This window comes from Triplophysa dalaica, chromosome 5 (genome assembly GCF_015846415.1).
Source record: "Triplophysa dalaica isolate WHDGS20190420 chromosome 5, ASM1584641v1, whole genome shotgun sequence".
Classification (NCBI taxonomy): domain Eukaryota; kingdom Metazoa; phylum Chordata; class Actinopteri; order Cypriniformes; family Nemacheilidae; genus Triplophysa; species Triplophysa dalaica.
The window spans coordinates 6,531,938-6,557,368 of record NC_079546.1 but is presented as its reverse complement, the minus strand read 5'-3'; the positions used below and the strand labels follow the sequence as shown (position 1 = coordinate 6,557,368).

The following is a 25,431-nucleotide window of genomic DNA, read 5'->3' as shown; positions in this document are numbered from 1 at the left end:
TATGTTACAAAATTAGTATTGTATATAAGGTTGTGCTGGCATGGGGTTCACAGAAATAAATCAGACCTCTGTCTTATGTACATCCCAAAGCATCTTGGGTATTTTTAAAAGTAAATTATCAATGTAAATACAGAGAGAGAGAGAGAGAGAGAGAGAGAGAGAGAGGTAGAGGGAGGCAGAGGAATAACAAATGAAAGCGTGGGAACACAGGCCATGCATACCTTCATTAAATAAACAGTCCCTCTCTCCCTCTCTCTCTGTGTAAACTGTTACTATATGTTACCATAAGGTGCTTTCACTAAAACAGACCTATACCGTAAACAGAAGCAGACAATGTAATAGGTCAAACTACACTTAAACACCATGGCACCTTAATGACACTTTGAATTTGATTAAGATGCGATTAATGTGTGCAGGAATGGTGTGTTACCGAGTAAAGAAATCCAAGAAGAAAAGAGGAGAGATCGAGATAAGAGCTGAGAGAGAGAGAAATAAAGTTCTATATGAAACAGGTGCCTTTGGTTTGATTTAAAAATGTTTCCTAGAATAGATACAATTTTTATGCCTTGTTTTAATCATTTAGACATGCAAATAAACAATAAAAATATAAGATAAATTAAAACACTTTTAACATACATTGGGACATATTTGTGGATTAAGAAAGGTGAAAAGGTTTAATGTTTCAGTTCTACAAATATTTACTTTATTTACTATAAAAATACAATCTTAAAAATAAAACATAAATGTATCACTTATCACTTATTATTGCGTCGGTATACTAAAAACAATACTGATGTTTAAAAAATGAGTAAATGCTGCCATCTAGTGGTTTAAAACATTACTTAGCGTTTGGTTCATTTTAGGCATAAACAATGAGCTTTTACTAAAAACAAAGCAAACAAAAAAATATATCAAAACCCTCAATTTAACGAAAAGTTAATTATTATTGATAAAATCTCGAAAACACCTGCAAAAGAAGGCTAAATCAAGGTCACTTTAAATGTAAGCGTTGAGCAGTCATACCAAAACGACTCAAGAGAGTTTAAAAATAAATAGGCTACTCATATTTCCTCACCTTACAAAAATCAATGTTCTTGTTTGCTATTATTCAGTGTTGCATAGCGAAAGCCATTTGTTATCCCGGGAACAGCTGCACATCCCCGTTATTAAAATGTGTTATTTTCAATTTATGAAGGTTATCGTGCCACAATTAGAATTTCAGATCTTCCTATAGCAGTTTTCCGGTCTGTAAATCTTATTATTGGATGCCAACCAGCCGTACGCCATACAAATGAACGAATCTGATATAATCACACTGATGTAACAGATTATAGAATCAGATTTTAATCATTATAACAAACCAAAGTTTGTTTGCCGTGTGTGAAGCAAAACTTCGGGCAATTATTCATTCAAAGGAAAATTATTGAAAGCCTGTGGGTATGTTGAGAACATTTGCATTGTTTTGGGAATAGTCTGGGAATGTGATCAACCATATTGGACACTCTAAAACCCTCTCTTTCTTCAAAGAGCTTCTCTCAGTCTTCATTAGTGACTTCATTACCGTTCTCTCATCTTTTATCAGTTCTACAATCAAGCTAATGATGAGAGTTGGGCATTTCATCCCTCAAGTTGTCAGTTAAGGACAGAGAAATTAAGTATTATAGTACCTTGATGTGCATTATCTGTACAATTGAGACTTTACTTAAGTTTATTTATTTAAGATTATTATTATGTTTTGATTACAGAGGCAAATTGTTTATTCTTCCCGATTGTAAGCATAAATCATCTTCCCTTTGCATAAACTGTTATTCCTCTATGAACAAATCCTTGAGTCTGCAAGGATACTTAGATATTTTTAAAGTGAACAATCCTAGCCTTCCATCTTGATTGTGCTTCCCACAGAGGTCTGGTTATTTGGCTGAGCAAGGGGTGCCGAATTCTGGGTACTGCTCCCAGGACTTGTGGGATTGATGAAGAGAGCACCAGATGGCTCATTAGTGGCGCCGGACCAAACTGGCACGGCAGGGAGAGACCCAACATCTCCCACCAGACATAAAGTAATAGAACTTGATGCTCAATTGATGCTTCATACACAAACAAACAGACGAACCCAAGCATGCGCATGGACGCATGGCCAGATCACCTCCTCACACACACATGTCATTCACACAAGCACACGCATTTTGATGAGAGCAGGGCCTATGCAATAACTCATATTGACAGCTACCCAAACCGACTTGGCTCTGGAAGCAAATCTAATCATTGCACATGCTAAAAATAACTCATTTTCTCTCTCACTTTTGATCATGTTTATCTCCCCCTCCCTCATGCCTTCTGTCTGATGTCTCACAGCATATTGTGTTTTTTCCACCAGCCCGAAGAGTAACTGTTTCTGCTCATCTGCTTTTGCAGTTATTCTGCGGGCCAAATTCGGCTGATTTGATTCTGTTTTCACAGAGCTCACGGTCAAGTAGACGTAACAGCTGTTTCTTGTACAAATGATGTGATATTATAAATTACATGAAATCATAAACATAATGGTTGGATATAGTTTAGGGGGTGTATGGTAATATGGAGGGTTATGTACGGAGTGAGAAAGCTCACACATTTCAAACCGTGACGCTTTTCACAAGCACAGTCTGTGCAACAATAACCAAAAAATTAACAAAAATCACAAAGACATTTTTTGACAAGTTCAAACTGCTAAAATGATTTCAAACAGTAGAGGGCGTTACGATACCAAGAATGAAAGTTGTTGTATTTCTTATATACTAAACAAAAATGTGTTTCACTTGAAATTCTTTTTTTATGTCCAACTTCTCAGGTCTCTATTACGAAACAATTTGTACACCATGGTTGCACTGTCATCCACAGTTATGAACATCAATCGATATCTATCTTTCATATCAATTTGGCTCAAAACATGACCGCTGAAGTATAAAATGACCCATTCTGTCTTCTTTATGATTCTTCAGATGATTCAATAATCAATTTCTTATCATTTAGTGAAAGAGACAGCGCGTGACAGATTCACAGAGGAGCAGAAGTACGGGGCTATTTGAGAGAAAAGGGAACAATGGTTGGAGATGACAGCAGGCTCTGAGTGTTCAGGCTCGGGCACAAAGCCATCGTGCGCTGCCTGACAGCTATCATTATTCTCATGCTCTCTCTTTTTGATCTTCCCCATTTTTTGCTGTGTCTCTCCATCAATGCTCCTGTTATATTTCTTGTGTTTTGCTCAACTCTGCCACATTTTACACTCTAAAAATCCTAAAGAATCGTTTAGGGGGGTAGAGAGAGTGAGGGAATTAAAAGAGAGAAAGAGGAGAATGAATGAAAAAAAGTATCTCTGTCCCTGCAGGCCTTAGGGCAAGGACCGCACTCTTTTCCTTCAGACAGACTCATTTCCATAGTCATGAATTATTCAAATCATTCAGCTTTGACACTCTGCCCAACTACAATATACACACATGTGCAAGTACACTTCCTCAGCAGTAACACACAGGGGTGCAAAACAACATTTTTAAGGGACGCCGCATTAATGATGTTGCTCATGTTACCGTTGATGTCTTCAAAGACACCTTACATCAATGACCCTGGATACTTAAGGATGATTGAAGAATTTGGTGGGATTATAAAGGACAATCTGTTAATGTCTTAAATCTTGTCGGATTAAAACTTTAAAACTCAATTTGCGTAAATCAAGATGGCGCAAAACAGGTCCCTCCTTTAAAGCACATTTGGCCAATGTTTTATACATTTACCTGTTTGTGTATTGAAATGAACCGAAGACCTTGAAGTTGCTAGCACAGTGTGCTGCAAAGAGCTACAGGAACCTATTAAAAAGGCAAGATTTAATCTTTATATGGCCTTTTAAACACCTTTGCACCCAACTAAACACAACAGGGCAGAGCTAGAAGAAATACTCTTTAAAAATGTGAGCTAATGCAAGGGATGGTCACGAAATGTGTTCCTCAATCTTCAAAACCAATCTTCTGATTATGATTCACAGTGGTTCAGACTTAATTTTAGTGCGCCAGATTACCACAAATCTCAGATTTACTGTAGGTGGGACTGGAAAAGATCATTCTTTTATTCCAGCTCAGGCATCGCAGGGGTCTAGGGAGTCATCAGCAGTGTTGATGATGCAAGAGCAAACTATTTCTCTTTCATTTTTGCACTTCCAGCAAATAAACTGGAAAAAAATAATACCATTTTTTAAGATTTTAATCAAACGTCTATTATGGTGCATCATCTGTTTACCAGTAAAACCATTACATCCTTTATGTGGTGGGTTTTGGATCTTTCTCCAGTGTTATTTAATCCGCTCCACCAAATAAAATTAGCATGTTAGCCCACCAGAGACCCCAATTGTTTCCAATAGAACCAATACAATTCCCGTTATAAACATTAGATACATTTTATTTATTTTTTGGAAGGGAAATTTTTGATAAGAGTCAAGCAGCGATCTGTGTGTGAGAGAGAGAGAGAGAGAGAGCTCCTCTGGTCATAAAACCAGGTCCAGAAGAGTCCCGCCCAAGTCCAGATACATCATTCGGGGGGACGTTTCTTCCGCCACTGTTCTCAAAACTCACACAGGTAACCGCGAACATTTCACACACCTGGCAGCTCATCTGAAGCTCCGCCCACAGGGCGTGGAGAACCGAGGAATTGTTTTCGACGCCAGATTCCCAGCATCGCCCATTACTTCTAAGGATTTCCCCAAACAAAGTGCATCGCCTGCCCGGCTTTTTGCAAGGAATACCGCCTTTTCAACCAGTTCAAATGGTCGGCTCGGGAAACGAACAATGTAAAGCTTTAATCGCGATCGGTCTCGTGGGATTTTGATCTCGCAGTTTACGAAGAGAGGTCTTGATCCGACGCCGCGAGTTTTCTCTGAAGGTGAGTTACTCTGTTTAACTTTCTGTTTGTTTTAACTAACATGTTTACGTTCTCAGTCGCGGATGTTTGTAAACGTTTAAAACAGTGTTTGGACTTATTAGTTCCTTGTTTTTTTTACACGTTTTTGAATGAAAGATTTGACAAATTGAAGGAATAAAGCAGCATACAGAGCTTAACCCTTAAAGTCTTTGCTTCCAAGTCCAACCCATGATTTTATTATAGTATTTATATTAATAGTATAAGTATTATAACCTCGTTTTTGGCAGATTGTCGTTGGAATTAACAAACTTCGACACGTATCATTGTTAAACTAGTGACTGCGTCGTTCCTGTATCAAAACTATGGTTACTATAGTTAAACCATGATTCATCTTCGTGAAGGGTAAAGATTATATGATGTCACAAAATCATTGCGTCAAAAAGTTACGTCTTCATTTGTGAGAAACTCGTTGTTTGCTTTGTCGTCGCGTAACTGTTATAAATGTAAACGTATTGAAAAGCAACACAAGTCACGCGCAGAGATCTTGAAGATTCTAAAAGAACGTGGAGATAAGCGATGGCTACAATGTATCACACCGATCAACTCTATCAATGCGTTTTAATGCAACACAAATGTGCCTTCAGTCGTGTGAGGGCTCTGAGAAACGAGCTTTTCGAGTTTTACATAAGAAAAACAATTTCGCTTGTTGTTGATAACGTCTTCAAACTGCGTTTATTGTTTGCTGTCTTAAACTTGATGTTTGTAACGACTTTCAACTGCTGCAGATATTATCATTGAAATGGTTGGTACGATGTAACCTTTTTAGGCATGTTTAACATGATGTTTGAACATTAAGAAGATTAGGTGTTACACGTTGTGTTTGATTGGCCGTGAACCATTTGTTGCAGCTCATAGACTGAGTCTTCCAAGCAGAAAACCACAGCCATCTCTCCACGTCATTACCATCCAAACCCATTTTCAACACAAGTTTGTGCTACCTTCATTTCATTTTCTCCGGGTTGTTTATTTTTTCAATTACACTGAGCTCTCGCATTGCACAAGCTGTTGTAATAAAATCAACTGTAATGAGGTAATCAAATTTCCCCATTCCTTGTAATTAGATGGCTGCAATGCTGTTTCGCTGTTTATATGAATGGAAGTTCTTTGCTGGCAGTGGCAACATCACATAAATGTCTGTGATCATGTTTTAATGTTTGAAGACGAGTTAAAGACATGCATTGAGAATTCTCCATCTGCCTTATGCCTTTCGTTTGGTGCTTACATTTGGGTAGCGAAACTGGCGGCCTTGAAAATATGCTGGAACTTTTAGAGCTCACCTCAACGGTTGCTGTAGATGGAGTTTGGAAAACCACAGGAGGCAGATTTTGCCCAGTGGTTGTATTCACATAGTGTTTCTGGGAAATGTCCTCTGCGCTATCCCAACCCATAAACCTTGTAGCTTTAAATCAAATCATTTCACCAAACTTCAAGCCCTAACCGAAATCCAAAATATTAATTGAACGAATTGTCAGTTGTCTTGCATGAATGCAATTTTTGTGATGATTTGATTGCGATTACTATCAAGTACCATTTGTTTCCTTAAAATCTTGATTTAGGTTGTCACATTTACATAATCCATATTTTTTCAATTCTAAATTGCCCTTGAATGCTACTTATTGTAATTTATTTTCGTTGTATAGTAAAGTGTAGGACACATGGCACAAACGTTTGTTTGGATTAGTTTGGAATGTGAATTATCCAGTTTCTTGAGTGGTTCAGAGCAGGAAGTGCTCCAGCCCCCTCAAGGTCAAAGTTCATTGGTCAAAAACAGAGAGCAGAGAGCGAAAGCACCCTCCCCTTCTTCTTCGTCCATTCTTCATCACTTAAGAGCAATGAGCGTGTTTGTTTGTGTTTCTTTCTGAGAACCATGCCCACAGTGGCTTCTTTCATACAGTTCCTAAGGACTTTGTGTGTGTACATATTTGTATTTGTTTAGAATTTTCTACATGTGACTGGCTTGTCTGTGAGTGTTGATTAGTGAGAATCACGAGAAAGCCAAAAGTATGTGGTTTAGACACATGCTTGTATCAGTGTAGTGATATCAAGTATTGTTAAAAGAGAGTTTAAGATGTTTTGCTATGTGCACTGTGATCTCTGTGTCTTTGTTCAAACTGTCTATGCCTTGCTGGGCCTCCTCATGAAACCCATCTTTTATATTATGGATGTTCTCCGTTATCCGGACTTCCTGAGCAGCCAACTCATGAGCTAATCGCAACGGCTGGTTCTGCGCTGCAGCGTTTGTCCTACAGCCATTGCTTTGCACAGACATGTCTCAGAAAATGAAAAAATGTAGGTTTGGGTCACACAACTTAAGCCATGTATTGTGCTGCTGTTTGGAATTCAAGCATTTGACGTTGCTTTTGGGTGTGACCTGGCTGTGACGTAAAAAAGTTGAAATTATAAATATATATTTATTTATTATGTCATACTGTTGATTTTTCATATTTCTTTGGTGGGGATTGTACATACCTAAAACTGTGTACAACTAACTGACTATTTGATTTTGTAAATATGTAGTTTGCTCATCCCTCAAAATTTAAATTATGCATAATTATGTTGTTCAAACATATATCCCAGGATATATATAGTCCAGAACAGGACCTCTCGCTAAAGGACGGTCAACCTTTTGTTTTGGGCCTGCTTGTTTAGCAGCAGGTTGGCCTTCAATGTCAGCTACTGGAATTGAAGAACGCATCCTGACAGCCTGAGAAAAGCACTTCATATATGATGACGTTAATGGATTTTTGTTGGCTCTAATTTAGGCCTGTGTCAAGTTAATGGATCTGCACCGGTAGATTGTGTTGAGAATAATGAAAAAGCAGTACAAAGGCCAATGTCTATTGAGCAGCCGCCACTCCACCACAGTACCCAGGTATAACCTCGGTTTCCCTTCCAATCAGCTTCGTTTTATTCATAATGTGGCTTTTATTCATCATATTTAATTATGAGGAACTGGGTGGAAAGGAAAGGAGAGAGATTGAGACGTGTCGAGGCTTGTTCCAATGTCCTACAGCTTGTGTCCTATGGGGTTGTAGCAGGCGGATTTAAACGCACGTGTTGGCCTTCCCATGAGTCATTAGGGGACAAAGGTTGTGTTTATTTAAGATGGCCAAGTGGGAAGTAGTATTGGCAGTAGATGCCAGTGATATAAAAAAACGGCAGAATATTGGTCGATTACTAGACTTGGAAATAAACTCTAGTAAACTGCTCTGAGGAAAAACAATTAAAGAGAGATCATTGGAGATCACTATACCTAATGACTTAAGAGACCTGACTTGGCTAAAATAAAAGTGAGCATATAGAAGTAAGGTTACTTTAACGTCCTACGATGTCTTATTTGATCTCAGACCAGAACTGAATAGGATTATTTTTAGGATCTTCATAACATCTCTGTTTGGTTTGCATAGTTTCTGACAGATGAGATCTAAATGACAGCCCTTTATCCTGTGACTCATGTGCGCTTTGTCATTGGCTGTGCGTGGCTCATCCGTGGGTGTGGTTTTATAGTGTGTGAGAATGGGTGTTGGATTTGTGTTAGGCTTTCGGTCTAAAATTAGTCAATTTGTTTACTTAGTTCTCGGGGTCAGCATCAAGCAACGTGATAAATTGAATTTTCGCGATAATGTCTCTAGTGTGCCAAAGTGTTTGTTTTGGGGTTATCACGTGGATGTTTATATCCCATCATACGGTTTGTTTAGGAGGCTGTCACCAGATGCATGAAGTATCCCTGTGTGGCAGGTGTGCACATTTTTGTGAGACATGATGTGTGGGCAACGAGTGGGTGGTGTCTGAGGGTGAGTATGTGATGACAGTGAAGACGACGGTGAGATTGCACTTATTCTCTGTCATGTGAATGACAGCTGTAAGTCTCTTGACGACAACCCTCTGGTACCCCCCCAACGTCCTACTGTGTCTCACCACACATACAGAACCCCCCACAAACACCGCAACCTGTCGCCTCTGCCTGTGTCTCTCTTTCTTCATACTTAATGCCAGACAAAAGCTCATCATACACTGAAGTGGCAATTAAGATGATTGATTGCTTCATTTATTCATCTATTCACCACCTTCCTTGCCCTAGAACGTGTATTTAACTCACTTTGTGCCCGCCGCAATGATCCCTGAGCAAATCTGTACCTCCAAAAGACATTTTTAATGCAATCATGATCACCATTAAGCTTCATTGTTTGTTCAGACGAAATGACCGGCGTCTTTGCTCTGAATCGGGCATTGTCCGCGATCTCGCCGGGGTCAGGTTTCGGTCCGTGAACACCAAATCTCTTTCAGCTTGAAACACGAGGACTTTGACCCGGGTTTTACAACGTTACACAATTCTAACAAAAGTCCTTTTACTGAGCAGTTATTGAACAAGGTGCTTGTCCTTAAAGACTCGCATTTGGTGTCACGGTCTGTGTTGTGCTGTGTGTGGAAGGGGCACTGTATTCAGTCTATGCTCGGATTGTTTTGGAGGCCCCTGGAATGAAACTATGACCGTCTTTAAGTACTTCCAACCGAGCTCTCTCTTTCAGCTAGAGTTTTATTAAAGGAACCAAAAAACAAGGACATGTTCTACTCACTGCCTGCCAGGGGACAGAGGGAGAGAAAGGGAGAGAGAGAGAGAGAAAGGTGGAAATTATTCAGGTCTGCCCTAATGTCAGTCAAGTGCTTCTCATTTGCAGAACTTCAAAGCAGACACTTCGTTTCTGCATTTAGCTCTATCTGATTTTAATGATAAATGAACTTGCATAACAGTGTGACTAGATAAGCCACACCGTCACTCAAGAGGAGTCTCAGCCGTATGCACAGTTTATAATAAACATCCCTTTGTGTCGTCTTTTACATCTAAATATGAAAACACACACAAATATTTGGACTCATCTCCTGTTCTTTGGTCCGTATATATTGGCATATGGCTGATTCATGGATTTCTGTGATCATTGTAAACAGTTTTAATGTTTGGAACATAATTATGGCTGAAGGGGCTGTGTCCACCGAGTAACTTATAAAAAAAAGCCATCAGTTGACACTTTTTTTTCCGCTCAAGGCTGGTGGTATGCGTTTTCCAAACAATCAGGGCCGGCATTCGACCAGGCGCCCAGAGTTAAAAAACAAATGTTCAACTTTGTGCAGAACGCTGAACCTGGAGCAGGCGTTTTCAACTGAGCTCCTGCCGTTTTCAGCCGCCTAAATGCGCCTCGGTGGACACAGCCCCTTAGAAAGGCGACAGGGTTGATAGATATAAAGTTTTATTTGACAGTACAAGCTTTGTGCTCAAGGATGCGAAAATGTAATGCTGATAATCTAACAAACAATCATGTTTATAATTATCATTTACAAAGTTATAGTGACTTTATTTGATGTATGAAGTAAAAATGGCATATACACAGGTGTTACTTTAAAGCTGCAAACTGGAGCTTATTTTTTGGTAAAAAAATAAACAATTGGTTACATCCCAAATCAATGTTTGAACCTGCAATTTTATGTTTCAAACGGAGACGGCGATAAAGAGGGAAAAGTTATGAATTAATGCTTTAAGGAGAAAGAAACATTAAGGTTACAGCATTGACATGCAGCCTAGAATTATGTTTTTTTCATATTTTGTTATTGTCTAAGTTGGGCACCCTCATGATCAAGGAAAATGAAACCGATTTGCTCGTGATATATTTCGAATCCTGCCCTCCTTTTATTAACATAGTCAAAGTTGGGATACGCTACAATATTCTCTTTGTACATGAGAAAGTTCCGTAGTATGACCATATGGCACCTTTTTCAAATTAAAATACTTCTTCCTGGTATAAAGTTTTTATGCATTTTGTTTTTGTCCGTTTCTGCGTATAGATAATCTGCTTACAAGACATGCCGGTGGCCTCTTTTGTGTTTGTGATATGTGCCGGTGAATTGCTCCTCGATAACATTGACACAGCACGATTTAATTCCTCCACTGGTATCAGCGGTGGTGCTGTTAATCCTCAAACAGTCCAATTTCCTCACACTGAGCTTTAATTTTAATTATCGTCTTTAAAATACTGCTAATATTTTCTCCTGCTGAGCTCTGCCAATAGCCCTGAGCTTTCGGATATTTTCACCCCCCTTTTTCCCAGGATCAGGATTATTAATTATAAAGATGGTCTGCTTCCGGAGCCCAAAGCGTGAGGATGTGTCTACATTGAATGGGTTTTGTAAGTTAGAATTTTTATCCTATTGCGTGACCAAATAGCAATGAGTGTGCTGGGGGTCCGGTATGATTGAATCGATGTTTGTTTGTTTCCATGCTTGAATGTGTGTTTATCTTGTGGGGGAAGGAAGAGACATGAATAACAGCTGGCGATGAAGGTCATCGAAACCTCACTGTCAGATCCTGAGGTGTGGAGGGGTGGAGTCGCAGCAGGCCAGTGGGGTTGTCATGGGTGCAGATTATCTCATCGCCGTATTTGACAGAACGGAAACTCCCACTTAGCGTTTTCCTGGAATTGAAGTTTTGAAATTTGGCAGTGCATTAGTCACTTGTTTGCATGATTGATTTCAGAGTTTTTGGAGTCTTCGTTGCTTGTTTGTAAGCTGGGGTCAGTGCACGTGTCCTTGTTTGAACGCATGTGACGGGAAAACTGGGTTGCTAACCTGCGAGGCAAACACCTTGTTAACTGATTGAACTCTGCTTGACCCCAATAGCATTCAAAAGCCACTAAATCAAGCCTTGCTCCCTGTGGAGACACCTGGACCAGTTATGCACTACTGGGACTCTGGGAGCGGGTGATAAATCGGTGTTCAATTTGGCAAATTAAGGCACCTCGCATGGGTTACACACAGGTCAAATCTGACAACCTTAAGGCTGCTTGCAAACTTGTTGTTTAAAAAATCAAAATAGTCTTGTGCCATCTCATATTCTTTTTGGGTCCAGGAGCAGTTTGAATTCTCCTTTAATGCAATTCTATCCAGGTGTTTGGTTACCGTTTCATCTTGTGCCAGGTGAAAATCTGATTGTAAGACTTACTTTGAGAAGGATCACTCAATCCTTTTGATATGAGGTATCACAAAGTGAGTTACTTGAAGTTCAATACTTAAGGGTTTGTTCTGACTTTATGAGCAGTAATAGTGATGCTTGACTTAGCAAACACTTGTATATTGTTGCACTCTTCGCCCTAGCAAGCTCTGAATCTTCTCTGGCATTTCCCACGTTGACAGATCGCTCGACATTGAGCCTGCTGGGAAAATTTGGGTCTTAACTCACAGGCGCTATCAGATTCCGAGATACAGTGGATAGATTTGGAGCGTATCCGTGTGTGAAAGGATGAGAAATATGTAAATGGAGATTTAACCAATTTCATGTATAGTTGCTCATATATAAGCAGCATAATTTTGTTGAGTGCGTGCGTTCTGTGTGTGTTTATGTGACCGAGTCTGTGTTTCAGCTCATGAGCTTAATTTCCTGTGTGCTGGCCCCCTGCCCGTCTGATGCTGGCTGGATGCCTTTCTTTTTTTCCTCTCCCCCTCTCTATATCTATCATTCCCTTTCTCTTTACTCGGTTCTACCACAGAGCTTTCCCAGAATTCCCAGCGTTCATCAAAGTGGCCCACTGCATCAGTCTGCAGCCATTAAACCGAACCAAATGTCACAGGAGGTCTGATCTCGTCTGTCATCATCCCCCACAGATGTTAAATCATTACGAGGGATACTCAAAGAATTTTTGAAACTGTGCAAATATAGTTTTTAAATGTTTACATACTACACATGTTTATTAAGCTGTTTGAATTTGAAGGACAGTTGTTGTATCTTCACCATGTAGAAAATGTCAGGTTTTTCTACATTGTGAGCCCATCTTATGTAGGTCAAACCGGCACGCACACACACATATGCAGGAATATGAGATTCTGATTGACTGACTCATTGAAGAAAAGCAGAGCTAAGTTGTGGGCTGTGAAGTTTTCTTTTTTTAAACTACAAAGCTTGTGTTTATAAGACTTTGCACTGACCTCATAGGTTCTTGCTCCATTTCACATAATGAAAAAATTGCTTGCGAAAAAATCCCATTCTGTTTTCCTTCTATATCTGTGTTTTCCTCCTCACTGTACAGTCAAGTCATCCCCCACACCATTTGCGATTAGCAAAACCCTTAGCAGGTTTTGGCTGCCCTTACTCTCTCTCCCGCTCTCTCTCTCTCCCGCTCTCTCTCTCTCCCGCTCTCTCTCTCTCCCGCTCTCTCTCTCGCTCACTCTGTCTCTCTCTTGCTCGATCTCTCTCCCTCTCGCTCTCTCTCTCTCATTCTTCAGTAAAGCTCAGGCAGACAAATCAAATTTTTCCAGATTTGGAACCTCGCTTTGTAAAACATCCTGCTAAACTTTTGAACTCTTCAGATAAACATATTCTCTCATTATTTACTTGCCCGTGTGGGGTTTACAAGAGCCTTCAAATCATTTTTTAGAAGTACACAGCATACATAGTTTGGATCAAAACAATATTGAGCAAACGATGAAAGAAAAATTCCAAATGATTATATAGGATGATTCTCACACTTTCAATGCATCGGCCAAGTGTTCATGTCTGGGTTTGCATACTTTGCCCGGATTCTTTCTAGCCTAAAGCTGTTCATTAGTCGGAATGTCGCATATTTCCTCTCTGCTGTTTCTCTATCCCGGTGTTCTCTATCGTCTCATCATGCCGTTTTGCTGAGTAGGCTTCGCACAGCCTAGCAGATTGTAAATTCCTCAGTTTAATGCATGCAATTAGTCATACTCATTTGCTTAGTCCAAGTAACAGAAAGTACCTTCCAGAACATGCCCGTATTTGGGCAACAAAGGCCTCAACGTATCATGTCAGGTTTTGGTTTCATTTTGAACATCGTTGGTGTTTGATGATGTAGTTACCGGGATCAGGGCCAGAAGATCTAAAGCATCTCTCATCTCCAGAGCCTCCTTCAGGATAGACATCCTGCAGATGTCAAACAAACTAACAACAGCTACAAGGGGCTACAACACAACAAACGGCAAAGCCAAAAACCACGTGGCTTCGGCTATCGCTCACGCACGCTCTTATGCGTAAACAAGTCGATACCGAGTCGGTTTGTCTAGCGGCACTATCCCCATGTTCCCCTCCTTTCCGCCCGGCTGTTGCCTAAACACTCGGACGACCTCTGGAACATGTACTCTTATCAGACGGCGGCCAGTGCGCATTCCTATGAGATAAGCGCTCCAGCCGGCTCCTGTCAACATGAAGTGTTTGTACCCGCAATCGCTTCTCGTTTGTAGCGTGGCCCGATCAGCCTACCTGTGTAATAAATGCGTGGGTCACTGTTTCTCACAGACTTGACTTTTTGTGTCTTCATGGGGTGACAGGAGATTATTGTAAGAGCATGTCTGTGCAGTCCAGACACAGAAGTGGAATTATTAGTGAGGGTCAGAACTCCAGTTGGCCGTTGAGCCTGTTTTAATCAATTACAGAACCACACAGTGTGTGTGTGTCTGTGTGTGTGCATTGCCCAACAGAACACCCTGTGGTCTCTTGTGACCTATACATACTTTCTTCAGAGATTGGATACAGGCGTAGCTCCCCTTGTTCTTTCATAACCATTCTGTCTTTTGATCAATAACGTAATTCCATGTCTTTGGAGTCTGAATCCAATCTCACCTGCTCCGTCCTGGCTTAACAAGGTACTGCTGTGGTGTTCACGAAGTGTGTGTGTGAGGTAAATGGAATGGGTCTTACAGGGCAGAAGGGATGGAGGGCAGAGTCTCATTTATACTGGAGTTGTATGTGATAATTGTAACAGGCTCGCGATATGGGGAAATTTCCAACTCTGTAAGGGTCAATCACCCGAAACACATGGCGATAGGATCTTTCATACAATTTTCATCAACACGTTGAGCTCCGGTGTTATTAAATCATCCGGGTATGGAGGCACGATTTCATTTACTTCAGTAGGATATTGTTGCTGGAAAAACAATCCAACCAAACAATTATGGCCCTAACCATAACACTGGTTGCACACCAAATTAAGCATTGACGCGAGTAAATCGCACACAAAGTCAATGCAAAGAAGCGTTTAGATGCAACTAGCAGCAGGCGGAGCGAATGATGCAAATCGGGTGGTGTGATTGCTGCGAATGCGTGTCAAACTTGTCTTCCATGAAGGTAAAAAATATTTGTCAGATTGCGTCACTCACACGAAAATAACGAACTTTTCCCGGAAGTAATAGAATCTTGAATGCGATCGGTGAACCCAGCATTACTGTTAGTCAACTTGAAAAGGTGTTGGCAAGTTTGGCAACCCAATTTTGGTTCCGTTAAGTAATACAGGGGATATCCATTAATAAAAATTCACGATTTTTTACATTTCGAATAGTGTTTTAAATTTAGCAGCATCTAGCGGGGAGGTTGCAAATTGCAACCCATGGCCCACTCTACCCCTTCCTTTCGAAGCACTACGGAGGCTGACACAGCACCTTTAAATGGCATATTTATTTTACTTCTAATGCTCAATATGACCAGGAAGTAAATCGGGTCATTTTTGATTCTTTATTTTATTTACTCCAAAAATCATAGGGCAATGATTTGTTAATATTGATATTAGTTTATAATATGAGTGTGTTGTTTCAAGACCAGCAAGGTTGTTAGTTCAGAAGCACGCCCACCTTGGTCGAATCGCATTAAACCAGTGTGCAATGCACAAAGATGATGCTGCCAGCTCTGTTTCTCATGTGAGCAGACTCTGACAAGTAATATGCAGTTAGACTGAACTTTATTAGCTTAGACCGTCTCTCTCTCCATCTCTAGAATTGCTGAGATAAGAGCAGCTGCAGGTAAGAGGTCTGTGTGTAGAGGAAGAGAGTGGTGAAGTGATTAGAGGCTGATGTACCCTGTCTGTTCCATTATACACACTGACCTAAGAGACGCACACACACGCGCACACACATACACACACAAATCAATTCTCCACGCATCAACTGGAGTCTTAACCGGATTTGTGATGATGGTGTCTGTCTCATCTGTAGCATTTTCTTCGCTTGAGTTCTCCTTCTGCTTGCTTTCGAAACCTTCATCATCTTCATCCTCAGACGCCCACAACTGCATTTTGGTTAGACCTCGCAGAGAGATTACTTGAAAGTTGCCGTCTGTGTATTTTTTTAGTACAAAATTTCTTGTTACTATTGGTGTTTTTTAAGAAAATCACTAGACCGTTTATTTTCTCCAGACCTATTTAAACATCTCCTGCACTCAACAAAATTCAACCTGGGACCAGGGGCCTGTCAGCTCTCAGGCTTCTCCATTAGAACAGCAACTACGGAACCATCAAGGTTCTGTCTCCATGACGACTGTCTATTCCAGAACTCTCAGCAGGGTTCTGGCTCCGCCCCCCCGTCCAACCGGCTTGACCCTTGGTCTCTCTGTCTCTCTATTTTTGCTTTGATAGTCACAATTCCGGTGTGTTCTTTGTAATTGCCAGTCTTGTTTTTTTCAAAGTCTTAGACTTATAAAGAATGTGATTAACTCACGAACACTCCCACATGCCATTGTGTTTATTGTGTGTCTACCAATCCAGTTATGAAGATATAAACGCAAAGGTGTGTTTGGCTCTGTGAACTTTTACTGTAGGGACCGTGTTCAATGGTAGCATTCCACAGCCATGCGTGTCATTTCCTGCAATTATGTATCTTTACAGAGAGCCGCCGTTCTCTGCTTTTAACTCTGCTCTACAACGTCATTTAAATTAATCTCAGCTTTATGTACTTAAACACACACCCTCAGCTTCATCTGTCTTTTTTAACCCATTCCCTATTGTTCATTCACACGAGCTTGCATTCGCTGTTCAGGTTCAGTTCTGAACTTGTTTTACATTGTACAGTAAAAATGTTAGGAATTTCTTGAAAAAGAATGTAAAAATGCTGCAGGCGAAAATATAAGTCCATTGAAATTTTTTTTTTACTCTTATATCGTTTTAAACTAGGGCTGTCAAATGATTAATTGTGTCTAATTGCATCCGGAATACAATGTTTGTATATACATACATGCATATATTTAAGACAAATATAGAAATTGCTCAACGTTTATATATGACTTCAATTGGTATAAATAAATACATCCAAACACTTCCTAAATATACATGTTTTTGTATGTTTTTATGTTTATAAAGACAGCCTTATTTTACACCTATAGCTTTTTGGTCTGTGAAACACACAGAAAGAGAAGTTTGTGCCATAAAGTATGAGAACGGAAAGAAATCGATGCTATCATTTCATTGAATGTATGCTATGTAACATTTATTATAAATATATTAAGGTACACAGCAGATATTACACCAAAAATAACACAACTTATGACATCATCTAATACACCTGCATGCGTTGGTACGCATCCATGTAATGCTTGAAACTAGGGCTGTCAAAGGATTAATCACGATTAATCGCATGCAGAATGAAAGTTTGTGTTTACATTATATATGTCTATATACTATATATTTTTTTCTTAATTATATGCATGGATGTGTATGTGTTAATAAATGCAAAATTATTATGCACAGCACACAGATATATATTATGTAAACAAACCTTTATTCTGGATGCGATTAATCTTTCGACAGCTCTACTTAAAACATTCGTGTAGTGTTTTTTTCAATGCGTTTTGTTACTGTAACTTCAATAAGACTTTCTTAAAACACATAGCCACAATTATTCATATTGTCTGTGTTGGATTTATGCAATAGTCACAGTTTCACAACCTGTGGAAACAGTTCTGTGTCTAAAAATTTCTACTGCAGCTTCCCAGTAACCAAAACAAGTGTCTTGCTTTTGTCTGCTCTACAACCTGCTAAATCCACCAGACGAGCACGACGCTTAAGATCCTCTCTGCTTCATATTTCTTTTAAACAAAGCGCATTTTTGTCCTAAAATAGCGAGGTATTGAAACAGACATAGCTTTTACAATTACAAACGCCAAACCGTGAGACTTTAAATCTGTTACATTCTGTTTAGCTCTCGTCTGGACGAACCAAAACCCACAGAATGTCTTGCATAACGTCTCCCCTTCCAAAACACAAATAGTAATTCAATTTCTCGCTTCTCTTTCAATTGAACGAAAAACAAGATGGCCAGTTAAAATAGCTGGGCTGTAGCTTGTCATTTCTTACATAATTATAAAATACAGGCTTCATTCTGAGCGCAGTTTCATTTTATGACCTTAAAGTGGAATGTGGCACGGATGATGAAGCGAGAAGAACGGTCAAGCGGGCGCGGACGAAGCAACCTGTCTGCGTTTGTGCTTGGCGGAACGCGGCGCGTGAGGTCCTAACACTCACCTGCTGTGCATCATCAGCAAAGCTAATCGTGTATCACGATAACAAGACATTCACAGCGCCTGGCCCACATACACACTGAAAGAAGCGCTCACTGATATTATAACTGATGAACATGGGTAGGTGCGCTGCTTCACTGTACATCTGATTGAGGTTGATTCATGTCACTGCTGTTAATGACTTTGTGAATCATGTTTCTCCTGGGATGCGAAAGCTTGCCTGATTGCACAGTGTGTGCATTGCATGCGTGTCTGTGTGTTCCTGTTTACACATGGATGTGAGTGGCAGCCAATAGCAGGGGTGACTATATTTTAGTGCTTTAATGGACCATTGAGAAACGAGATGTATGTGTGTGCGAGTGTTTTTTTTATAGGTCTTGTCACTAGGAAGCATTCAAAAAATGGTTCATGCATGGTTCAAAAGATATTCAATCTGTAATGGACAAAGCTTATTCAAACATGTTCAGATTTTACCACAATCAGAGTTAGAAAAATTATAAACGAAATGAATAATTATAATGAACCAATAAAATTTTCAGACATTATATCTGTTATATTTTCAATTAACATGTTATTGAATAATTTCTCAAAATTAATTTACTGTAATGTTTAGAAATTTGAATAATTTTGTTTTATTTTAGTCAAGTTTTGTGTAATTCTTAGTACATGTAATTTTATTGTATGAATTATTTTAATATTAATATATGATATTATTAATTTGATTAATTGTTCATTGTATTCTTTTTAATATGAATATATTCTTTTTATTTTACTTTGTGGTCACTTTTTCACTTTCTTCACCCAAATCCTGAGTGTCTCCCTCCCTTTCTCTCTCTATATCTCATACACACCCATTCACACAAAGACACTGGACATGTTTTCCTTCTCCGTTTAACGACTTTTTTGCATTCATGTCCCAGCATGCCTTAACTGGCGTTTGACGCTCTCCATTGATTTCACAACTACACAACTCTTTCGCACACTCCCGCTCAGCTTAGCTGCTATATTTTAATGCTCTCTTCGGCTCTTACCACCATATGGGTCTGACACCCAGAGGCCAAAACAATCTGTATTGTTATTTCACAGAGTTTAAATGTTGTCTGCCAGCCATATTTTACTCTGAAGCACCCCCTCAAACTCCAACTTGAATAGTTGTGGCTTTAAATCCATGTGTGTATGCTTTGAGACCATCTGTGTGCTAGTGTACTCGTACACGTCGTCAGATTTTAACAGATGTGTGCATAAAGAGTACAGTATTTGTTCTCAAGGCAAATTAACTGAAAATATTGGTGACTCATGTAGTACTGCTTACATGCCGCTCCCCCAATAACATATGCAACCAATTAGTGAGCAGTATATATTGGTCATGGCTGTGATGTACTTTAAGACTTTTGGCTATTTAAAGAAAGTGATGAGGCGTTTGACATCCAGGGCCAAATGTCCGGTTTGATAGGATGTGTGTTTAGTAATAAAACCCCTACAAGGGTTGAAAACTGTTTTCAAATATCAAGCATACAATACACAAAACAACTAGAAATCCACTGTACCTAAGCAACCACTGCTATTCGGTGTGAGGTGTGATCTTTTGGTGCCCTGGCCTTAATTAGTTAGTGGTCGTATAACAGCGCGGGATGGAATGCGAGTTATTTAATAAGAACCCAACAAATTCAATGACGCTAGTGGCAGGGAGGAGGCCAGCGAGCCAAATTATTAAACTGGCTTCATGATCTTGATTATGTAAATGAACTGTGGGTGAGAGAAAGAGAGAAAGTGAGAAGGAGATGGGATAGGAGAGGGCCAACATTGAGCAGGGTGAAGCATGACATTGCATTTCGAAGTCCAATAAATTGACTTTCCCCTGTGAAATCTTCCACTGTAATTCACTGCACAGACTGCTGGAGAGATGGATGGATGGATGGTATGATAATGATTTTGTGTGTCTATATCATGCTTTAGTTTGTGTGTATGGGTTGGACTAGGCTATCTTCTATTGGCTTGACCCTATGTGATCACTTTAAACCCACATACAGACTCTTCACACGCCCAGCTCTGCTTCAGGACTTTGTTACCCTGCTTTCAATATGACCTCACAGCCTAATGGATACGAACACTAGTTGCTAATTGGTAAGAGGACAGAGGTGTTAGAGTTTGATGGACAGGACTTTGAAGAGAGGTTTCTTGTTCAAGTGCAACACTCAATACACTGGGTGAGACAATTCATCACCTGAGCTCTTCCAAGGGCTGTCTGTAGTCTCAGATTGCAGGAATGTTGGAAGAAGTGAGGATGTGGTAGGCATACATAGGTCAGAGACCGAGATTGTGGGAAATGGTAACTTGGAGGTGTGGAAGAGTAATGAAGAGGGAAACTTTGGCACTTGAAAAGAGGAAGGAAGCGATGTTAAGGAATTGTGCGTCTCAAAAAGAAAAGATTGCACTCCTTTGGAAGTCCCCAGTGAATCCCAGTTGTGTCTTGTGTTTCTGTTAAGAGCTTCATTTCGCCTGCTGCTCTTGGGAATTTGACTGACAACTTGAAGGAATTTCCACATAACTTTATCATTCCTGCAAACTGCTGTGACCAGAATACACTTCCTTAATGACATCACACTGCACCACGTGATCTGATTGGATATTTATAGACTCTGGAACTTTCCGGACAAAGAGTTCTCAGGCTTCTGACAGCAGAGCCCAAACTTTTCTAACCGAGCGTGCGTCTTCAAAGAAAAGTTTCCACATTTGTGGACTGTGTACTGTTTTCGATTATTTGTGAACTTGTAGCAAGTCTCAGCTTATCTGATCTTCATTTACTGGCTTATTGTCGTGTAACGCAAGACAAAGTTATTGTTAAAAGTTTGTAAAGCTGTACAAGCGCACACACAGACAGACACACATACACACTCTCACTTAATACAAAAGTGTTAGAGGGAAAATCTCCTTTATACCCAGTCGGTTCACGCTCTTAGTGCCCAATGATCTAGCATTAAGCTCATTAAATTTCTGAGGGCCAATTGGAAATCAATAGGCCATCACAGACTAACTTTTCTTACAAGTCTAATTTATGTCCTCCTTTATCAGTTTCACAGGCCTCTTTTTTCCCACCCGACTCTGTTTTATAGTGTAGCGAAATGAATGCGATCAGGTGCAGCATCGGAATGGACATGCAATTCCCTCTCGGAGCTGAAACACACACACACACACACACACACACTCTCAGTCAGTCTCTTTCTCTCAGTCTCATTAGCTCTCGATGGCTGTTTTGTCTTTTGATCAATGCAGAGAACATAACTACAATTAGCAGCTTTCCCATATCGATCCCAGTTGAGTTAGGAGAGAATAGGCGAGTGATAGATCACACAATGAAGTGTTCCACAAAGACGTCCTCCATCAATGTGCTCTTTGAAGGTTTGTGCGTGTGTTGTGTGGGAATTTATTTGCATTTGTACAGTGTCTCATTCGGAATGCAAATAAAGTCGGGAGGGTTTAACTGAAATGCCTATGAGCAAAATTCTGACATTATAACTATAATAAACCATTCTAATGATCAATATGTCAAGTTTTATAAAAAAAAGTCAAGTTTATTATATTACAAAAATATTTAGCTGAAATGTTAAGGTGACAAATTAAAGTTTACAATGCAATCGCTTTATTTGTCAAAGTAAACTCCGTATGAGATCTGACTAAATCTCTCTTGTTTTAATATTTTTTCAATCTTTAACTGCAACCAGTTATTAACTTAACCGATTAACCTAACTTGATTAAGTTTTAAAGGGCTGTCAAACAATGAATCGTCTATGTACTGTGCATATTAATTTTGTATTTATAAACATACATGCACATATTTAAGAAATGAATAAACAAAGTACATATTCAGTAAATATAAATAAATACATCTAAATATTTCTTTAATATATATGTATGTTTTGGTGTTTATAATAATAACAAGTGATTATGCACATTACAGAGACATAAGAACAAACTTCTATTCTGGATGCGATTCATCGTTTGTCAGCCCTAAAGTTTCACAATCCCTACAAAACATGCCTTCTTTATGTAGTAAATTTAGCAACAAACTTGTCAACTGATTTAAATCGCTGACTTTTGAGTGTTTCTTGAAATCAAGCTTCAAGTTATTTGTTTGTGGTTTGGAATAAATGACTCGCACGCTTTGTGCTGCCAGCCAAAGCGACACAATAGAAAGTCTCCTGTATCAGCCTATGGCGTTAATGATTGTTTTTATCTCGTCACATTCAAATCGGACTGCAAGATTGCAGCGTTGTAAAAAATATGATTTCTTTTTTGCCGTGCAGCTAGATCTCTCCACTGAATAGCAATGCAAAAACGCTGTGTGTGTGATGTTTATCAACTAAATGCCGTACTGTAAGGTTTAAGTGTGTGTGTCTGCACGTTGTCATCTGAGCAGCGCGCACTTCATTGGGAAGCCGAAGCCAAACAGTGATGAATGTGTGTATGCTTTGGTTTGATTGAACGCCCTGCTCTAATGCCAGAGCGCACACACACTTTATGACAGCCAAGATGGAAAACTGCAGTTTTAGATATAATGAGGAAATTCAGACACACCAAACAACTGCAGTACGGGATCTAACACTAAACGCACAAACAGGTGTTCAGGATAAACAATATATACACGGTTACATATTTCTGACTTTTAAATGTACATGTTTAACCACCTTGTGCATGACTAGTCTGTAGTATTCTGTATAGCACTATTTATAGCATTTTAAATGCATAATTAATAACCCAAACCTATTAATTGAGATGTGGGAACAGTTTCCTTCGTCGAAAACTGTTCCAATGTTTCTTGCATGTGTTTTTTGTGGACCTTTAATGTTCCCGACCCCAGTACCCAGGCAGTGGGCCTAATCTCTCTCTCTCTCTCTCTCTCTCTCTCTCTCTCTCTCTCTCTTTCTTTCTCTCCCACGTTCTCTGTTTTCTTAAATGAAGCTGCCTGAGACTGAGTTCTCTGCACGGTTAATTGGGCAAGTTTAGCTACAAGCTGATTTATAGGTGCGTTTTAGTGATCTGTTGCAAACAAAGCCCTCTTACAGACACAAGCACACACATATTGAGTGAGTAAGGAAATTGCTCTTTCCACTGTTTATTGTGTCTGTAGTTTACTGGCGTTTTGGTTCCATCATCTCTGTGATAGCAGTAATAACCACCTCATTACGGCCTGCGATCAATGTTTAATTAGAGGAGAAAATTCAACTGATGTGTGTGAATGTGTTTTCTGCTGGATGTGTAAATGAGCGTGTCTCAAAAACTTGAAAAATACTCTTTGAAATCAGAACAGATTTACAAAAAAGCTAGACATCATACTCTTGCAGACTTTTGGAAAGTTTCAGATAGAAACACACTAAGGTTAAAATCCACTACAAGACTTTTGCTCAGATTTTGCCCAGATTTTCAGTCTGGACTTGTTGCAGAAAGCCTGTGCCAGTCTGCAGATTTGATCAGTTTGTGTGTTTCTATCTGAAACCTTCAAACAGTCTGCAAGTGTATTCAAGCCATAACTGATCAAATCTGCAGACTGGCACAGACTTTCTCAACAAGTACAGACTGTAAATCTGAGCAAAAGTCTTGTTGTGTACTTTAGCCTTAAATTGATGTCTTAAAGGAACCATTCACCCCTAAATGAAAAATTCTGTATACATTTCTTTGTTCTGATAAATATAAATATAGATCGAGAAAGACATTTTGAAAATTGCTTGTAAACAAGTAGCCAACATGGACTATTGTTGGACAAATTGCTTTGTAAATGTATTTGTTCGGTCAAAACTCAAAATAAGATATTTTGAAGAATGCAGGAAAGCAAACAGTCCTGGGGCTCGTTTGACTACCATTGTATTTTCTCCTATGGTAGTCAATAGTGACCAAGAATTGTTTGATTACAAGCATTTTTCCAAATATCTTCTCGGTGTTTATCAGAACAAAGAAATGTATGCAGATTTGGAACAAATCGAGGGTGAGTAAATAATGTCAGTCCACCCAATTTAAGTTATAGACAGCTCACAGCCCACATGTCTCTTTCTCTGGAGTCAGTTGTTTGTTTACCTCAGCCCTAGCGCTGACTTAACATTAAACATGGGTTTCTCATACCGAGAAGGAAGAGGGAGGAATGCCAAAAACTTCCAGACATAATATCTGTTATCGGACCACCTTCTTGAACCCGGACACAATCAGATCAGAATTTCTTGAGTTTCCCTTTTCAAACCTGGGAAACATTTTCTGAAGGTGAACATTTGCTTTCCATTTTGAGTTGGATGGCATTCAAACCCATGAGCAGTGTTTGACGGTGCGTTCATATTTACTTCATTTTTGTAGTTTTAGGGTTCATTTGATCAAAAGACAGACTGCCCGGTTGCACTGACACACAATCATAGTTTAATTTTTTTTTAAATTTATGAAAAACTCTGTCTACAAAACAGCTGTTGAGATCACTTTAGATTGAGATCATCCTTTGCAGTTTGCTCACAATATTTATAAAGCAGATTGTAGTCTTAAGGAACTGTACTTCACAGCCTTGTTTTGAGTCCCTTTGTACAACAAACATGGAGTTAACTGACTTTGAAATGTGTCTGAAATTAGTGTTTTTGTTTAAGTTGAAGTTGCCATCCAAAAGCTTGCTATTCAATAATAATAATAATACAAACCCACCCACACCTGGTCTGAGATCAGCTTTAAAGCCAATGTCTTGCTGCAGGAGCCTGTCAGGTGGGTTGTTTTGGCCCGAGGGGAAACATGATCAGCAGTTTTCTCCATAGACATCCACTTCTCCGAAATTGCCAAGCCGACAGCTTGTTTTCACTATTGTTTGCACACGTGTAATTGGTTAGGAGGGAGACAGAAGTATTTTTATAAGAGGGAAAGCCATAGCACGTTACCATAGCAGCACTTTCGGATGCACATGTTGTGTTGTCGTTTTTTTCAAGCACATCCAAGTCTTCAAAATCTAAATCCTGATCTTAAATCTCCAAAGAAAAACGAAGACACTGTTGTCAGATCAGTGTCAACAGGCCTTTTGGCGGTAACTATCCCAGCATTTACAAAAAAATATGACGTATGAGTCTTTTTAACCTTTTAAGCCTTAAAATACAATATTGTATTTGTATATTTTTTCATACAGAGTTCAGAGTTCATACAAATGAGAGATTATTAATTATTACCCTAAAGTAACCCTTCCTGCCAAAAGA

The 25,431-nt window shown here is 39.4% G+C and overlaps 1 protein-coding gene across 1 annotated transcript in view; it reads left to right on the top strand.

The window, feature by feature from the left end:
- Nucleotides 1–4,555: 4,555 nt before the first annotated feature.
- Nucleotides 4,556–25,431, top strand: part of LOC130420523 (plexin-B2-like) — a 77,768-nt gene continuing 56,892 nt past the window's right edge. Inside the window, 1 exon segment of the mRNA XM_056747836.1 lies at nt 4,556–4,902. The gene's annotated coding sequence lies outside the window, so the exon portion shown is untranslated.